The 19,115-nt window shown below is 33.5% G+C and overlaps 1 protein-coding gene across 2 annotated transcripts in view; it reads right to left on the bottom strand.

The window, feature by feature from the left end:
• Positions 1–18,814, bottom strand: part of LOC115211080 (chitinase-3-like protein 1) — a 54,810-nt gene extending 35,996 nt beyond the window's left edge. Inside the window, exon 1 of one of the 2 annotated variants that reach the window (XM_029779969.2) lies at positions 18,467–18,814. The gene's annotated coding sequence lies outside the window, so the exon portion shown is untranslated. Of the gene's footprint in view, positions 1–10,828; positions 11,120–18,466 lie in introns of those variants that run through there. The other variant, XM_029779970.2, reaches the window with a different exon arrangement.
• Positions 18,815–19,115: the final 301 nt, after the last annotated feature.

Genomic DNA, 19,115 nt, shown 5'->3' with positions numbered 1-19,115 from the left:
ATGATAAAGTCAAAATATGATACGCTTCCACCATTCGCCTGTATAGAAAATATGTGTTGTTATCAATTATTGTTAAAATAAACAACGTCTAAGAGAAAATTAACTAATAACATCCAAACTAGTATCTTAGAAAAACATCGAAATATGAAACAGTCCAGAACTGAATTTTGAGTAAATAAGATGCATTTCAGAAACTTTTACACCATCCTCATAAATACTGTAAAAACATTTATCTAAAATCTAACGGATTACGAGAGGTATTGAATACTATATAAACTAATACTAAACTTTTCTTCTCCACTTTTAGCCTTAAAAGATGTTTAAATATAATTGTAGAGGCCGGTTTTTAAGCGATTTTGTAGTCTTATTGAAGACATGACTACCTGCGTATTTAGTTTGTCTTTTGTCCAAGTTTTTTTTTTCACTTTTTTCTTTTGTATTAATTTCAAAATTGTAGCACTATAAACAATTGAATAACAGACGGCCGTGTGTTCATCTCTATAGGTTTCTGAAGTCTGAAGGAAGAGAATCCTTATTTTATACGTCTTAAATGGCGATGGGTGACACAGAAGGTAGATTGCCTAACTATATCGCGGTACTTAATTACAGCCACGCACCTTATGAATTTAAAATTCGCTAGAATTTAGGTTTGTATTCGGTTCTTCCAGGATCGATAAATTAGAATTATATATTCGATTGATTCTATTAACTCTATGTTTCCCTTATAAATCTGTAATATTATACCAAAGTGAGAATTTAATATTGGTGGGTAGATTGGCAGAACAAACAAAAAGTGTGCAGTGTTTACCGATGGTCATTTATGTTCCTAATTCAAATCTGGTCGCAGTCAACTTTGCCTTCCATAAACTTCGCATTGCTTCATATTCCTACAAATTCGTTCTGCTTATGGAGAATCTACACAGAATATGTGCAAAGTTATGTGTGTATATATGTGTTTCTTTGAGATTTATTTCAGCTCTACATAAACTCCAGGCCGCTATCAACGTGAAAAATATTCATTGAGCTACGTAGTTCCAGGAGTTTATAAATACGTGGTTGAGTTAGTGGTTGCATTTCTATAAGTTTATGCTCCTCCGGCATTTATGATCTGTATCCAACAGAACTCTTTAATACTTAGGGATTTGTGGTGTGCGTGAATACGCATGATTACTTTTTTACATATGTGGCTTTGTAGATGCATACAATCATGTGTGCGCATATTTCATTTAAAGAATCTCAGTGTATATATCTGTGTGTGTGTGTGTGTGTGTGTGTGGTGTGTGTGTGTGTGTGTGTGTGTGTGTGTGTGTGTGTGTGTGTGTGTGTGTGTATGTGTAAACAACATTCAATATATGTCAACCAAATCGGTACGACGTCGAACAAAGTACCAAGCAAATCACGTTGTGGTCATTTGGCGTAGTGGTTAAGAGCGCGGGCTACTAACCCCAAGATAATGAGTTCGATTCCAAGTAGTGACTTGAACAATAATAATAATAATAATAAAAATAATAATAATAATAATAATAATAATAATAATAATAATAATAATAATAGTAACATCAAAAAATACCTTAGGAATGAGAACCCAGGTTCGAAATTTCCCCCAAGACACCTGAAGAAGGCTGGAGGGCATATCAGCCGAAACGTTGTGTTAACAACAAACAAGATGAGTACAAATATCCGTCGAATGTAAATAATGTAAATAACTTTGTCCTTTAATTTTCTAGGGTTAATTAAATAAAGTACCAGTGAAGCAGAAGAATTCAATAAATCGACCAAAGCCCGCTTATCAAATTTGTGGCCTTGTGCCTATGTTAGAGGATAACCTGATATCTATGATGTTTTCTATTCCATGTACTTCTCGAGATTTTTCCTCACTGTTCCCAGGGCTCCGACAATTATTGGTACTGCTGCCACCTTTTTCATCGACCACAACTGCTTGACATCCCAAGCTAACCTGTCATATCTCTCCACTTTTCTTTCTTATCGCATACCTTGTTGTCAGCTGGGCATGATCCAGCATAGTTTGTTTTCTTTCTCAATTAAGACTATGTCTGGCTTCCTATTCTCTATCTCATGGTTGCACTGAATCATAAAATCTCATAGGATTTCTATTTTCGACGATGCCTTCAGGTTTGTGATCGTACCAACTTTTTACTCTGTCAAGTCCATACTTGTTGCAAAGTATCCAATGGACAAACCTGGCTATATTTTCGTAGCGTCTCTTATATTCCTTCTGGGCTAGTGGCGTACATTGGCTGGTAATATACCATACGGTTTCACCGTTTTGTCCACAGATTCTGCACTTATTACTTTCTGCTGTGTTGTCTATTCTGTATTTTATGTAGTTTGGTCTTAGTGCTTGCTCTTGGGCAGCACAGATTAGAGCCTCCGTTTCCGGTTTTAAATCACTTTTAGTCATCCACAGGCATCTTTTTCTCTGTCTGTCTTATCTTCAACATCCCTATGAAATTGACCATGCATTTTTTTCTTTACCCACCTATTTTCAGTTTAATTCGTTTTCAATTTCTTGTATAGTGCTTTATCTTTGCAATCTTTCATCATACACAAGCCTGACCTTACTTCTAATAATAGCTGTTCTGTGGCATTTATTATTATTATTATTCAAATCCCGCAGGGGTAACCTCTAAACAAGGTCAGCTTTATAAATATTTATTTTTTACATATATCCATTTTACCGTCTAACGCTGAGACAAAAATTACTTCCTTTTCGAAATAGCCCCCTTAGAAAGATGGCTTTGAACTAAACAAAATAACTAACTACAAAAGTAAAATAAAATGTAAAGCAAGTATTAATCAACACACTGCCAAACCGCAGAAAATGAGAAAAATAACAACATTCCAACAGAAAAACAAATTACATACAAGCTTGACAAAAACAAAAACAACTACAACAACAGTAAACATGCAGGTATTTCATATCAAAATAACAATAACAAAACGCTATCTTTTGCGCTATATTCTTTTGACCAAAAAAAAGTGTTAAATATGAAACATGTGGCTGAAAGATCTAAAAGCTTGGCATAATTTTGTTCACGAGACAAGCGCCAGCCTGCTACAATACTTTACAGATGTGTGCAAAGGAATGCAATCTGCGTTGCCAAGGCCACTGGTACGTTCCATTCAAATAAGAGATGGAGACAACTCCTATCAGGTGCTTTACGTGGAATGTCCTTCATTAGGAGAGAGCGAGTGTATGGCACTAAATATATCATCTTTAGAACAGCAAACGGGATTAAAGTGCGCCCCCAAATTGTATGTGACACAGCTGCTTAGAGGTTTGTTCTGCAGTATTTGCAAAGGAGGAACACAAGGATTACTATAAGGGACATCAGTGATAATGTTGATCCCTGGTCAGTAGTCACCTTTAGGGTACAATACGAGCAAATAGTTAGTATTGGTGTAAGTTTCAGCGACATGTAGTTGGGTTGGATCCCGATAAACATACAAATACCCATGACTCCACAAGACGACAAAATAATGCAAGAATTATGTCCTGTTGAAAATGCTGATAGGAAGACCATAAAACTAAACCTCTAAGGTTGAAAGACCTGTTGAAAGAAATAGAGAATCTATTTAAGGGATTTGTGCCTAGAAAACCTGAAAGATCAAAACAAGAAATCATGGAATTCCCAAGGCCAAGGAACAACTCAAGAGTCATCAGAAGAAATTTTTCTCTCTATTAATAATCGCTGAGACCCAAAAGTCTCTTCTCTCAGCCTCAATTGGCAGAAACAGTGAGAACTTTTCACAGTAGCGCCAGCAGCAGCCGTTCAAGAATTTGGACCTGAAGATCTCCATTTCCAGCGACTTCGAGGGCCATCTCCCAGTGGTGTCGGGCGTCAACGAAGAGCCCTCGACTACAACAAGACGACCAAAGTATTTTTTTTCCAAGGTCTGGGATCTCCCGCCCCTAAGCCCTAGACCATCACTCAATCACCCTTACCCGACTTGTTGCTTAACAACAACAACAACAGCAACCCCAGCAGCAAGAACGAATACAAAATCATCAAGAAGCTCCGCTTCTCAGTCATACTGTGGGGAACAAACGGATGCTTCTTCGAAGAACGACAAAAGACCCAACGAAACCAACTGGAAAAGGCAATAAATGAGTGCGAAGAAGGTTGGATCTCAGATAATGAGGAAATACTTTTCTATGCAGAGACAATCTTGTGTGATAAAAAAAAAAGAGCGTGCCAGTCTCGTGTGAAAATTAGACCCTCTCAACTGAGGAGGAATCCCTTTCTTGCCCGAAAAAAGGGTTTTCACAACCACTCCATAGACTAACGAAATTCTTAAAGAGCACATATAGAACTGCAAGAGAACAATTCAGACGAAGATAAAAAATAGTCAAAATAAAAAAAAAACAATAAAACCAGAGATTGCTAGTATAATTTTCTACAACATATTATACATTTTTATTTCCCGACTATCACAAGACTATCACTCTAACCAAGGAGCTCCTCACAGCGGATTCTAGGGTCACTAATATTAAGCAGTAAATGGAGAACATTCAGAAAATATGTAAAGAAAAGACATAATCAGCTCAGTATGGTAATTTGATCAACACAAGTAAACATTTGAAATTTTACATACATGCATGTATGTATGTATGTATGTATGTATGTATGTATGTATGTATGTATGTATGTATGTTTGTTTGTATGTAAGTATGGGAATCTATGTATGATTTTATTCATTGTTTTGTTATGTTTCGAGTAAATATTTGTGTGTATGTGTGTGCGTGTTTATCTATACTATAATGGAGAAAGCTGCTTATTAATTAGGTATGTAACAAATACTAAAAGTACTAAAAGAAAGCAATATTAAAAACTTGACTATCTGGAAATATTTTTATAAATTCATGTTCTAAGAAATTGCCTATAATTTCGATTTCTGAAGTTTATTAAATTTTTTTAACTCCAAATTCTCGCAAATTTAAATATTCATTGCATTCACTGCGGAATAGATTCTAATGTTTATTAATAAAAACTATTTTTTCGTGTTCTAAGAAATTGCCTATAATTTCGATTTCTGAAGTTTATTAAATTTTTTTAACTCCAAATTCTCGCAAATTTAAATATTCATTGCATTCACTGCGGAATAGATTTTAATGTTTAATAATAAAAACTATTAATTCGTTGCAGGAAACATTTTACGTTTCCAATTGCAACAGTCTCTCATTCTCGCTCGCCTCTATTTTCATTAATGATAATTTAATAATAGCTATATAACTTTGATACGAGACACAATTTCAAGAATATTATCACTTTCCAGAGTTTGTTAAATGAATATTTTTGATAGAATGAAAATTCTTTAATATAACCTGTATAATTTTTAAGTGATTTTGTGTTGAATGAATGCATCTATTACACAAAATAGCTGTATAACTTTGATACTAGGCACAATTTCCAGAATATTATCAGTTTCCGGAGTTTGTTAAATAAATATTTTTGATAAAATGAAAATTCTTTAATGTACTGATATGATTTTCTTTTTAAAGGAAGAGGTGATTTTGTTGGTATGGCTACTTGGAACGTTACAAGCCTTACAATAATAACTGTGATCGCTGCTATTTCTAGCACGCTAAACAAAATAGTTTTTAACGAACTTTCGTTTACATATAATGTGCGACTGGAAAAGAAAAGGGAGCAAAAGCACAACGGCAGAGAGAAAGACGAGCAACTGAATCAGGGCAAAGCGACTGAAACAGATGCCTGAATATTCACGGAGACGTAGACATGATTCTGTTTCCGCTACACATGACCGACAGGTTAGGGTATCTCGAGAGGAGAATATTCCACTTCAAAATAATGGTATCACAAATTGTTGATGCAACACTAAAGAGATCTTTTCTTTGGGATCGTGTGGAAGTAGTGGAGTTGACAACCAATCTAAGACTTCTTACAGAAGGTCATTCTGATGAAAGAGAGTTTGTTAATTACGTTCTTGATGTAGGAAATGGTAACATTTCTGTTGAACAAAGCCTAGGTGAATTCAAAATCAAACTACCCAATGACCATTGCCTTGAAAGTAATACTCTTTCAGATCTATGTGATTTTGTATATGCTGATCTCAAAAATAACTTCTCAAACCCTGCGTGGTTTGCAAATAGAACAATCGTTAGAACAAAGTGACTGAGCAATCCACAGATACGCGTACCCCTAACGTATTCAGGGAGATTCAACGTGACACAGAGTGTGACAAGGCCGGCCCTTTGAAGTACAGGTACAACTCATTTTTGCCAGCTGAGTGAACTGGAGCAACGTGAAATAAAGTGTCTTGCTCAAGGACACAACGCGTCGCCAGGAATCGAGCACACGGCCTTACAATCATGAGCCGAATGCCCTAAACACTAAGCCAAGTGCCTTCCCATCGCTAAAAATAAAGTATCAATTTGCATGTTAATCATTAGAAATCCACCTCAAAATATTCTGCATACAAACAGTTCAAAGGTCATTTTAAATCTTCGTTCTGTCACTTTACTTCACTTTAAACTATTTCTGCGGTGTTGACTCTTCAAAGATCTATATTCTTCTTCATTGATCTGATAACACACTCGCACATAACTTCTTTCTGCTCAAAGATAACATCACATAGCTGTGTGGCTATAGAGATTGGTTTGCAACCACGTGGTTTCATGTTGGGTCCACTCCGTGAGATTTTAGAGTTTCTTCTCCTAGTGCCTCGGGTTGACCAAAACCCTGTGGGTAGAGTTTGGTTGATGGGAACTATGCGTAGCCCATCGCATATATATAGTTCAAATTTACAGAAAACAAAAGACAAAGACATGTGTAGGAAACACAAGCAGGTGTATTAGTTTAACGCTCGAGAAGAATGGAAAAGTCTTTTACGTTCGAGCCTACGCTGTTCGACAGAAAGGATTAAGAGGGGGAAAAAAGGGGAGAGAATGTGTAAGGATAAAAGGTTCAACATACATACATAGTTACATACACACACACACACACACACACTCAGATATAGATATATATATTTCTCTCCTTGTTTTTTTCTGTGTCCCTTTCTGTAGAAGAGCGTAGGCTCGAAACGTAAAATAATTTTTCTATTCCTGAGTGTTATACTAATACATTTGTTTGTTTTGTACACTGCCTGTCTTCGTCTTTTGTTTTTGTTTTTTTTCGTAAACTCTCCCCATATATATATATATATATATATATATATATATATATATATATATATATATATATATATATATATATATATATTATATATATATTATAATATATATTATATATATATATATTATATTATATATATATATATATATTAATATATATATATATATATATATTATTATATATATATATATCATATATATATATATATCATATATATATATATATATTATATATATATATATTATATAGTATATATATATATATTATATATATATATATATTATTATATATATATATATATATATATATATATATATATATATATATATATATATATAAACACACAAATTTCCACACGAAAGCACGTGATCTCTGCCCTTGGCATGTAGCTTCAACTGTGTTTTTCTGACGTGAATTTGCTACCCAGGTATCGGTTAACCGAATTATCCATACTAAGATAATTCATTCAACTACTTAAATATATATATATATATATATATATATATATATATATATATATATATATCTATAGTTATGGTACTGGGAAGTACCAGCTTCGCTAGAAATAGTAGTCAGATGAACTCCGAAGCCACAGGGAGCTCACAAACATGGTGAAAGGTGGGCGGTGAATTAAAATTATAGTTCTTATTTCTACGAAGTTCACAAAAGGAATGGCAGATAATTTAGTAGCGATTTCGGGCTTTGTGCTCCTCGGCTACGTCTACTACAAAAGAAGCTAGATTTAAAGATATTCATGCTTGCTCTTCGTTTGAAGGCCTAAGTCACATTCTGAAACGAACTGAGTAATTTATAAATATATAGAGATGTTACTAGTAAATAATAATATTAGTGGCCATCCAAAGAATGAACCGTGCAAGCAAGTTTAGGAACATACATATATATATATATATATATATATAATTCGATTCTATTTTGATTCGTTTGTCGAATGTTCGTATCCCAATCATTGGTGTAGTGCAGTGTTCTTATGGGAATTGAAATTATGCTTTGAAATTTAACTTGTTAAAAAGAAAACTATTATTAATAGCAATGTTAACTACGGTAGTCACATGCTGGACTTAATTTAATTACCTAATATCTTCTTACATAAACTGTAGCTCCCCAGTCTGTTAAAAATATTTTTTGTTACAGAAAAAGAATGGAGGTTGACAAGTTGTTTGTTATATAGACTGCAGTTGTTTTTGGCGCTGAATTTTGGAGCTGCATGTTATTATTGTAAAAGAAATTGCTCTTGAAATCCAATCAACCATTCTAACCAAACTAAGCAATATTCTAACCATTTAGGTGCATTCTTCTGACTACAGCAACGTACAGGCAGAATTACATTTTAGAACAAAATATACCCATTTGAGTTCTGGTTTATAAATTAGATGCTTCTTGACTATAAAACAAAAAAATATTTCTCGTTCAGCCCATCCATCTCCTTCTTAATTGCTGGCTAAAGGATGGTAGTATAATTTCTCTTGAGTATTTTTTCGCTTTCCAAACTTTAGCTCATTCATAAGCTTTACACAACTTTCGTTGAAACTATCTCTTTAACTAACGTATGCAATTTTTAAAACTGTCTATTTCATTTAACTACTTAGGTTGTTTTTTTTTCGAAAGGTTTTTTTCCTTGGAATTTACAAACGAGAGAAAACAGGTTATTTTTTTTTTATTATAGTTGTAATAAAATTTTACCTATTATTTTATTTTCGAAAGGAAAAACAAAAAGAAATTTATTAACAATGATTAAGATTATATATTAAGGCACCGCGCCAATATATTCTCGGCCAATTTTCCGCAAGTTTTCTAACACCTTATCCTCCCAGTAAGATAATTCACTGGGTGTGGGAGTCTGTTTTACAGTTCATTAAGTTACTGAGATAATATTTATCTCTTTGAACGTTACACTGACTTAGTTCATATAAACGAATTTACTATGTTGTTGCTTTGCTTGTTTGTTTGTTTTTGTTTTTGTTTTTTTTTGGAGGAGGTTAGACCTGCAGTATTGCCCAATGCTAGAAGTTTTCCATGACTTTGATGTTGCTTTATGATGTTGTTTTTTTCACCATTAACCATTTGTCTAAGAATAAATATTGATCACGTTGGAGGAATGACAAGAAATAAATAAAAGTTTTATATTAATGATAAAAGCAAAATAAGTACTAATATTAGGTACAAGGCTACACATGTTGAAGCAATATTGTCGATTATAATCGACTCCAGACAACTCAGTAGAACTTGAACTCAGCACGTAACAGGATACAACAAAATACCGAAAGAAAGTTTGTCCACCATTCTACCATTTCTACCACCCACCGACCGGAGTTAAACTCACATTGATTTCTAAGATGGCTATACATATATTTTTGGTGGGGGAAGCGAAGGTATAGTCGGTTAAAATGATTCCGGATACTTTATTTAATCAATTCCTGAAGAAAAAAAGAGCAAAGACATCCAGTGCCGGGTTTCAACGTAAAATTTAACTAAATGTCAGAAAACATTTTTTTTCAATGTTGTAACGCTTCACTATCATGTCCTGATGAAAATAAATATCAATATTAAACATGTTTGTATTCCAAAAAAAAAAAATGTAACGAAGATTTAAAAGCAGTTTCTCATAAATATATGACAAACTGGTTGGCGTATAACTTGAAGAAATCAACGACGTTTTATGCGAAGGTAGGATAATTCTCGCCATTTTGTTGTTTGTTTCTTTGTTTGTTTTTGTAGTGGAAAGAATTTAATATGATTTTGGTATTTTTCCTAATTTTAAGTGTAGATATTTTTCCTTACGTGGGAACTGGGTTAGAACGGCTCATAACATTATTCAGAGTATTTAACTTGTAGATTTTAGATATTTTTTCATAAATGAGGATGTATATTCAGTTTAACATAATCGTTCATTTGGTATGTTATAGCAGAGATTATAGCTTCCATTGACTTTATCAAATCCCTATTCGTATCATTTGCCGATGCATGAAATCATGGCAAATGCCACATCTGCGTGCCATGAAACTCTTTAGCTTTAGATCATCATTTACTTCTAAATCGCTAGTATAAGTAGTGAATATATGCCGGCTGAAGTCAGATCGAGGCAGAATATTTATTTCTTTATTGCCCGCAGGGGGCTAAACATAGAGAGGACAAACAAGGGGATTAAGTCGATTACATCGAACCCAGTGTGTAGCTGGTACTTATTTAATCGACCCCGAAAGGATGAAAGGCAAAGTCGACCTCGGCGGAATTTGAACTCAGAACGTAACGACAGACGAAATACAGTTAAGCATTTTCGTCCGGTATGCTAACGATTCTGCCAGCTCGCCGCCCTCGATGCAGAATATTGCCTTATCTACATCGATAGGAATGTAATGTCGTGAATCCCCTATAAGCTCAATATGCCTGGTATCCCTTCATGACACTGGCCACCTCGTGTTGTGCGGGGTATTCGCGTTGATCCTGAGCTGGATATCGAACAACCCATGAAGCTGGAAAATTATATACATCATGAATTTTTAATGGAAATTTGAAGTTGTTAGAGACACTATAGAAAACAACAATAATTAATATAAAATTATAAACAGCTAATGTAAGTAATATAAGTTACTCGCTTTGAAATAATTAATATGCTATTTAGAAAGTTAATTTTACAAAAACATACTTACTGATGAAGAACATTGGAAGAAAAAAGAACTTAATAGAAATCAGAATGTGATTTGAGCTAAAGTAAGAAGGAAATGTGACATCGTGTCTGCTTGCATTTCAGTTCGTTCAAGACTTTTCCGTAAGTATTTCCGAACTCTGCTGTTTTTGTAAATTAGTAATGCCAGTTGTTGCGGCCTCTCATCTTCATCTTCGCCATTGGCCCAGTGGCAAACACAGCACGGATGAACAGTTATTTATATATACAAGTAGTCGATGCATAAGATGCTCCACAGAAGTTTAAAACGTTGCCTGTCTACCTGATATCCTTGACTGTCTCTCAACTACAAACCATGAATACAGAGAAGCGATGTTATCGGAAAAGATTCGGGAGAAGAGGTATGAAACAGAGACGGTGTGTGTGTGCGTATTAAGTAGTAAAGGTTTGGATGAGTTATGCGGAGCAGTGCTGTGAGAGTTGATGTCAGAGCCAGCAGAAAGTGGTATGTGTCAAGTGGGGGATGTGTCTTGCACAACAGAAATGTCATGTGATCAGTCGTCGCCTGTCAGAGACAGTGCTATCAGAGGCACCGAGTGCGGTTGGTAGAAAGGTGTCAGAATATGACAATATTTTCTTATTTATTTATCAATTTATTTATTAAGTTTAAAGGAACATATATATATATATATATATATATATATATACATATTTATATGTATGTATGTATGTATGTATGTATGTATGTATGTATGTATGTATGTATACACTTATTTGCAAACTTACACAAACACTACTGCATGCAAGCATGAGTGTTCTTGCACGTGATATCGATATAAATTTTCATTAAGAAGCAACACAAGAATATCTTTCATACGTTATAGGCTACATGCTAGAAGCTGATCTTGTCCAAGAATCTCAGGTTTGAGTATCGAACGGAATATGTGACTTCATGATTTCAATTTGCTTTTTTTTTTATCAACCGTAAAAGATAAATTTAATGGAATTTACAAACTGTCTAATGTTGAATTTATTATTATTTCGATATTTCCTACGAAAGACCATTACACATCTCACTGAAAATAATCTTAAAACATTATAAACTGCTGACCTTTATCTTATTATTATTTACTGACTTTTGTTACGAACCCTTACATTTTGAGTTCAAACCCAACTGATATCAACTTTGTCTTTTATCTCACCGGAGTTCTATAAAGTAAAATACTATTAATATCTCAGGATTCTATATATATTCTTTCCTGTACTGCATCTTAGGCTTGAATGAAATCATCATAGAAAACCAGCACCTAAACTTGCTTACGTTGTTTGTTGTTTTCATTTGCTCATAAAATAAAGAATACTGTGAATAGTTTTCAAATAGAACAGTTCGTCGAGAAATGGAACAAACCATCTCACAGAATACCATCCAATTATAGATGGAATGTGTCAACTTTGATACACGATATTTCAAAAACACTTGAAAGACTTGTCTGAACACACCGCAGGAATTCTTTAGCACTTTTTTGCCATCAATATTAGTTACCTTCAAAATAGGACTATTTCAAAGAAAAGCCAATTTAAATGTATGATGCTAATTATTTTGATTTGTTTCCAAAACATTTTGAGTTTGTTTTATCTAAAAGTTTTCCGCAACTTAAATTAGAAATTTAATATGCTCTGAAGTATTAAAATTTTTTTTTATTTCAGTAATGTAATGTAATTCAATATTAACCATACGTTATTTTGAAGAACACACAACAAAGGTTTAATGCTGTTTGTTCACAGATCAAAATGTGTTTTCTTCTATTGCGGGTTGCTGGTGGAGGCGTAAGTTAAAAAATGTCTCAAGTTTGGTTTGTGGCTGGTTATGACTTTTCTGACTATGGAAGGTTATGAATACAACAAATCTAAAATCAGGTCATGAACTCAGTAATTATTACTTTTTATCTGTAGACCAAAAACTTAATTCTACTTGCTTAAATATTCATATCCACATGTTCTCTGATTAATAATGATATACATTTGTGCGTGTGCATGCACACACACACACACACATATATATGTTCGTGCGTAGCTCGCATGTGTGTTTGTATGTGTATGTATTGGTGTGTCCAGTTGTGGATGATATCAAGTGAATAAGATAATTCATAAACAACGTTGGCACACACTTATGTGCTAAGGGCTAAATAAAATCCGTTGAACCTTTGTTGAGAGCAAAACAGAATTCAACATATTTCACATAAGATGCTGAAAAACATATATGGCGGACGACGTGAAGGTTATCAACGCTTGTGTTTAACATTAATTCAATTACAACTGAATTGTGGAGCATACGATTCATGACTAATGTCTAGAGATGTCATATATTTTGTCGGGTATGGATAAATCACACAATACTTCAGATTACTGTGACGGATAGATATGTAAAAGAATCAAGTAACGGTATTCGTATTGTTTAAGGCGGCAAGCTGGCAGAAACGTTAGCACGCCGGGCGAAATGCGTAGCCGTATTTCGTCTGAGTTCAAATTCCGCCGAGGTCGACTTTGCCTTTCATCCTTTCGGGGTCGATTAAATAAGTACCAGTTACGCACTGGGGTCGATATAATCGATTTAATCCGTTTGTCCTCTCTGTGTTTAGCCCCTTGTGGGTAGTAAAGAAATAGGTATTCGTATTGTTTTTGAAATGGCTAACCTAATTTTCTTATGTAACACGAAACACAAAGTTTAAGCGACTTTCTTATTGCCGTGTATGCTATCAACTGATTGGTTGTGAATGACTACAATGTTTTGTTTTGTTTTATTTTTATGAATGAAGTATAATGATGAATGTGCGAACATCAATTATCAAAAATCTTGTCGGATGAATAGAAGTTCAACTTGTTCCATCTTGCAGGCGGAGTACAGTACACCTGACCTTATACGGGAGAAATTTTTCACCCAAAGTGGATTAACTATAGTTAAGAAAATGGCAAAGACAAGATTTGAAGTTGCGTGACTGGAAAAAGTCTGACCCATACATCAGATCAAAAGCATTATGAACAGTACGGCCTCTATGGAAATCTCGAAGAAGGTTTATGCTTTCATATATCAAGAGTCATTCCAGCAAGTCGTAGATGTTTCAACATGACAAAGACCTAATCCATACTTCAGGAATAATCAAGGAATTAATGAAAAGCAAGAAAATCCAAGTAGCCAGAACAATACTTGGATTTAAACTCGATAGACAATTTATGGAAACGTTTATTATATAATATAATATAAAAAATCTAGAAAATTAAGCAAAGTGTATGAGTATATAAACCAAAAATTGGGAAGAAATTCTAGATGACTGTCAAATTTATAGATTAAATATCTCATATGTGTGATTTGATTTTGAGAAATTACAGGTATTTGACCAGGATTAGTAGTGTATGAGTGTATTCTTTTCGATAGACACATATTTGCGTGGTATTACTGATTCTGTCAAAAACTGCATTAGGCTACTTTAAAATGCTTGTGTTGAAACTTACATCATACGAGTAGAAAGAATGTATTTTGTTGCGCTTTTAAGGTAAAAAAATTCTGTTTCTTTTCATTTATAATTTGAATCGTAGGTGTTTAAATAACCGGAAGCAATTAAAGATTGGTCATCACTAAACTTTTGTATATAAATGACGCATATATATATGGTGTATATGTATATATATATATATATTATATATATATATATATATATATAATATATATATATATATATATATATATATTCATGCATATATATGTATGCACATATGTTCGTACATATACACATATATATATCTATCATGCGAGTGTCTATATATATATGTATATATAATATACACATATGTACGTGCAACTCTATATATATGGTGTAAGTGAAGTGCGCGAGCACTGTGTGTGTGCGCGTGCCAAGTGCGTGCGTGTGCATGTGAATATCAGCATGCCTGTGTGTAGGCGAATTGAGGTATTTGTACTATCGGTGAAAATATTCCGAATGCTTATCCAAATTCGGCCATTTTACTTGACGGGCTTTCTGATTGGAAAATAAGTACAAACGTTAGAATGGCAACATGACGCATTAATATTACATCTCTCTAAGGCAAAAGTGTAAAAAGATGGCGTCAGGTTGTAATACGATATGTACAGTTTAACATGAATGTTATTTCATTACATAACTCATATTAATAATCTTAAAAATTAAATAAAATAACTAGTTATAAGCTCCAACCAATATGGAAAACAACGAAACTAAAGATATATTTGTTTTTCCCCTCGTTAAGCTGTGCCTTTATTTCTAAAGGGCAGTGCAATTTTAATCAGTTATCTCTTTGGGTTAACGAAATCATTTGGGCCACCATTTTCTTTACTGGGTCTATTGTTTTGTCATCACTTATCCGTTCGTTAGCTACAACCAAATTCTGTTTGTTTCTTGATATACACATTATTATTAAGAAAACTGGTGCAAAGTTTATTTGGTGCTTTGGACATTGACCAAAGCAAAAAAAGAAAAGAAAAAAGTAGTGCAATTAGCAAAACAAAAATAGACCGAGATGCTGAATCGCTATCTCCCTGCTCAGAGAAATATTTCAACATATGAAAATAGCGATTAATGATAGTGTACTAAAAACTGACTTTTAAATGTTTTCAATTCACTCACAAAAGCAATCTATGGTGTTTCAATATGTTAAAATGAGCATTCATTACTATTACAGGGTTGAGTAAAATCCTAACATGCATGTATGTATGTATGTATGTATGTATGTATGTATGTATGTATGTATGTATGTATGTATGTATGTATGTATGCATGCATGTAATTAAAGAACATATGAAATTGGTATCAGAAATATATTAAATCAGAATCTAACGGGAAATATAAACACTTAATGGTCTGATGCTTGTATAATAATAATAATAATAATAATAATAATAATAATAATGATAAATAAATAAATGCGCCCTTTTTAAAGCCTACCAGGCTCATGGGCCCAGTTTCCCGGTTTCAATGACGTATATGTTCCCCAGCTGGAGGGACGCCTGTCCCTCGCAGCGATACTCATTTTTGCCAAGTAAATGGATTGGAGCAACGTGAAATGAAGTGTTTTGCTCAAGAACACAACGCGTCGCCCGGTTCAGGAATCGAAACCACAACCTTACGATTACGATGCTGACACCCTAACCAGTAAGCCATGCACCTCCACAACAACAACAACGATAATAATAATAATAATAATAATAACAATAATATAATAATAATAATAATAATAATAATAATAATAATATAATAATAATAATAATAATAATAATAATAATAATAATAATAATCCTTTCAGGTATTGACACAAGATCTAAAATTTGGGGATAGGGGGCTTGTTGATTACGTTATCCCCAGTGCTCAACTGGTACTTATTTTATCGACTCTGAAAGGATAAAAGGCAAATATAACTTCGGCGGTATTTGAATTAGTAGTAATAATAATAATTTATAATAATAATAAGTACTAGTTCATAAAATCGGTTTATGTGTTTTGATTTGTGCCTTTTTTATCAAACCGCACCTCGGTTCCTGTAAAGAACGAAAGTTAATTCAACCTGGATATGATATGAACCCAGAACAGGATGTACCTAAATAACACAAGGTATTTTCGCGATCCGCTAGTAATTCTGACATCTACTTCTCTATGTGTACAATGGTATGTAGCTTTATATCAATAATAATGATAGTAAGTCCATAGAGTAGTTATATCAGAAACTGACGCTATGATACTGCTTTGGGTAAATCGCAATACCTACAAGTTTCTATTCTCAATCAAAATTATTTTACTTCCATAGCAAACAAAACATGTATTTTATAAATTCTCTTTTCTCTTAAACTTACTTTTCTTTGAACTACAATCTCATATAGAATATTAATATAGTATATTTTGCATGAAACATTTTTGATTTGTTGTATATATATAAATCCATAAAAAAAACGAAGAACAAACACAAAAAAACAACAACGCGAGGACGTGGTACATGTAAAGTATTAGCAGACGCTCAGAGAAAGAAAGAAAGGTGGTTTTACGTTTCGAGCAAAGTTCTTTTTCGGAAACAGAGGAAAGTCCAATAGAAAAGGAAGACGGGGGAAAAATCGCCAACGATTCACATGTGGTTACATTTTGAAATATATATATATATACATTTTAAAATATATGTCTGTGTGTATGTGTGTGCATGTGTGTTCAATTTTTTTATTCTATGAAACCAAAATAATGCAAGTTATATGCAATAAAACAAGTCAATGGTTTGTAGTTTTTTTTTATTTCAATGTTTCAGAGTTAGAACCCTTTCCTAAAGAAATCTCCGGAGAAATGGTAGACAGAGAAGTCAGCTCACAGCACAATTTCTCCGAAGATTTCCTGAGGAAGCGGTCCTAACCCCGAAATATTGAAATACGAGGTAAGAGTACAAACCATCGACTTGTATTACTTCTTATAGCTTTTCTCTTTATAAAATAACAAAATAAAAGAAACATTTAACGGTAGATAGATAGATAGATAGATAGATAGATAGATAGATAGATAGATAGATAGATAGATAGATAGATAGATAGATAGATAGATAGGTAGATAGATAGACACACATGCATATCAAAAGTCAGTGAACAGTTCAAGTTTGTATGAGCGAAAACAAAAAACTGTAATCTCGTTAATTCTCAACCACCTTTCCATCACTACCACATCTTTTTTCATATCTTCTATGCTTTGATTTCGCAATTGTATGCAGCCAAGGGTAGAACTGTAAAATATGAACTACATCTAGTAATCGGTTGGATGACAGGTTGACAATAAAGTAGATGTCGTTTCAATACATGTTCAAAGTAATTCCCAATCTGGCGCCATCTTAAATTTATTGAAAAAGTTGAGAATGTGTTGATGCGTTCGCAAAACGAAACATTTTCAAATTCGACAATGATGATTTACAAAAAAAAATATAGTAATGATGTGTATATTAAATAACTACACATAAAGGGCCGTAGATTGGCAGTATGGTTAGAGCTTCAGTTAAATGCCATGAGGTTTTCGTTTTGGCTTCTTTATGTTCTGAATTCAAATCCTACCGATGTCTTTCCTTCTCCGGGGTCGATTTAATCGACTACCAGTCTGTGGCAATATACAGTAAGTAAACTAGTATAGTAATCATAGAGCCTAAATTCCCACCTGAAATGAGGGGCTCTAACGACAGGTAAAGTAACACACCTCCTGAAACACCTTGTATTTCTACCAGCCCGACATAACATTGACACACACATACTCCCAGAGTGAGGGAGGGGGATAGAGAGAGAGTAAGAGAAAGAGACACATTTTCTTAAAAGCGAAACCCATTAAAAGGGACAAGGCAAAAAATACATATAATATATATATATATATAAACATGCACGCAGAGACAAATGAATGCATTTGCAAGTGTATAAATGTGTGTTTCTGAAAAATACATATATAGATAAATGTGTCTGCATGTATGAATATATGTATGAATGCAGGCATGCATGCATGAAATACATACATACATACATACATATATATATATATATATAAAGCAAACATTTACAGATGAATATATACAAATATACAACACTGCAAATGGGATTTATGGTGAAGATAAAGATTATTTGTCTTACCAGATTGATGTTGCGAATATCAGTAAGCAGAATTCGCTTATTGGCGGAGTTGTGTTCGCGTCAAGAATTCTTTAAAAGTGGTCGTTAGTAGGACTGGTACAAATTTGTTTTTGTTTGTTTGTTTGCTTGCTTTGCTTTTTTTTGTTTTGTAGATAATATTGTAAATATGTGTGCATACTATTTATTCCATATCAGCGTGAGTATCCCAACAGAGAAATTAGTTGGTTTGTGTGAATGAGAGAATACGCAAACTTTTTCCCCTCCACCATCCATCTTTCCTTATATTTTTATTTTATAGACGCCCACAGTTATCTATTCTTTTATTACGTTGTCTTCTTTCCATTTGTTCTTTCGTTTTCTTTTCTTTTCTTTTCTTTTTTTTTCTCTATTTTGGTTCTCCTTCGTGTTTTCTTTTTTTCTTTTTCTTTTTCTCTCTTCTTTTCCTTACAGCATGCACATCCATCGTTTATTTATTTATTTTCTTTGTTGTCTTTTTATTTTTCTTTGGCTTTCTTTTGTTTGCTGTTTTTTATTCAGCGCTTATATACGCTCATCAATGCAGGGTGAATGCCGAAAAGCAATTATATATCAATGAAGCATTTTGCAAAAACCGACGACGTATAGTTTACTCCACCTGCATTTTTCAGCT

Source organism: Octopus sinensis, linkage group LG4, assembly GCF_006345805.1.
Source record: "Octopus sinensis linkage group LG4, ASM634580v1, whole genome shotgun sequence".
Taxonomy (NCBI): Eukaryota; Metazoa; Mollusca; class Cephalopoda; order Octopoda; family Octopodidae; genus Octopus; species Octopus sinensis.
This window is presented reverse-complemented; position numbering and strand designations above follow the sequence as displayed.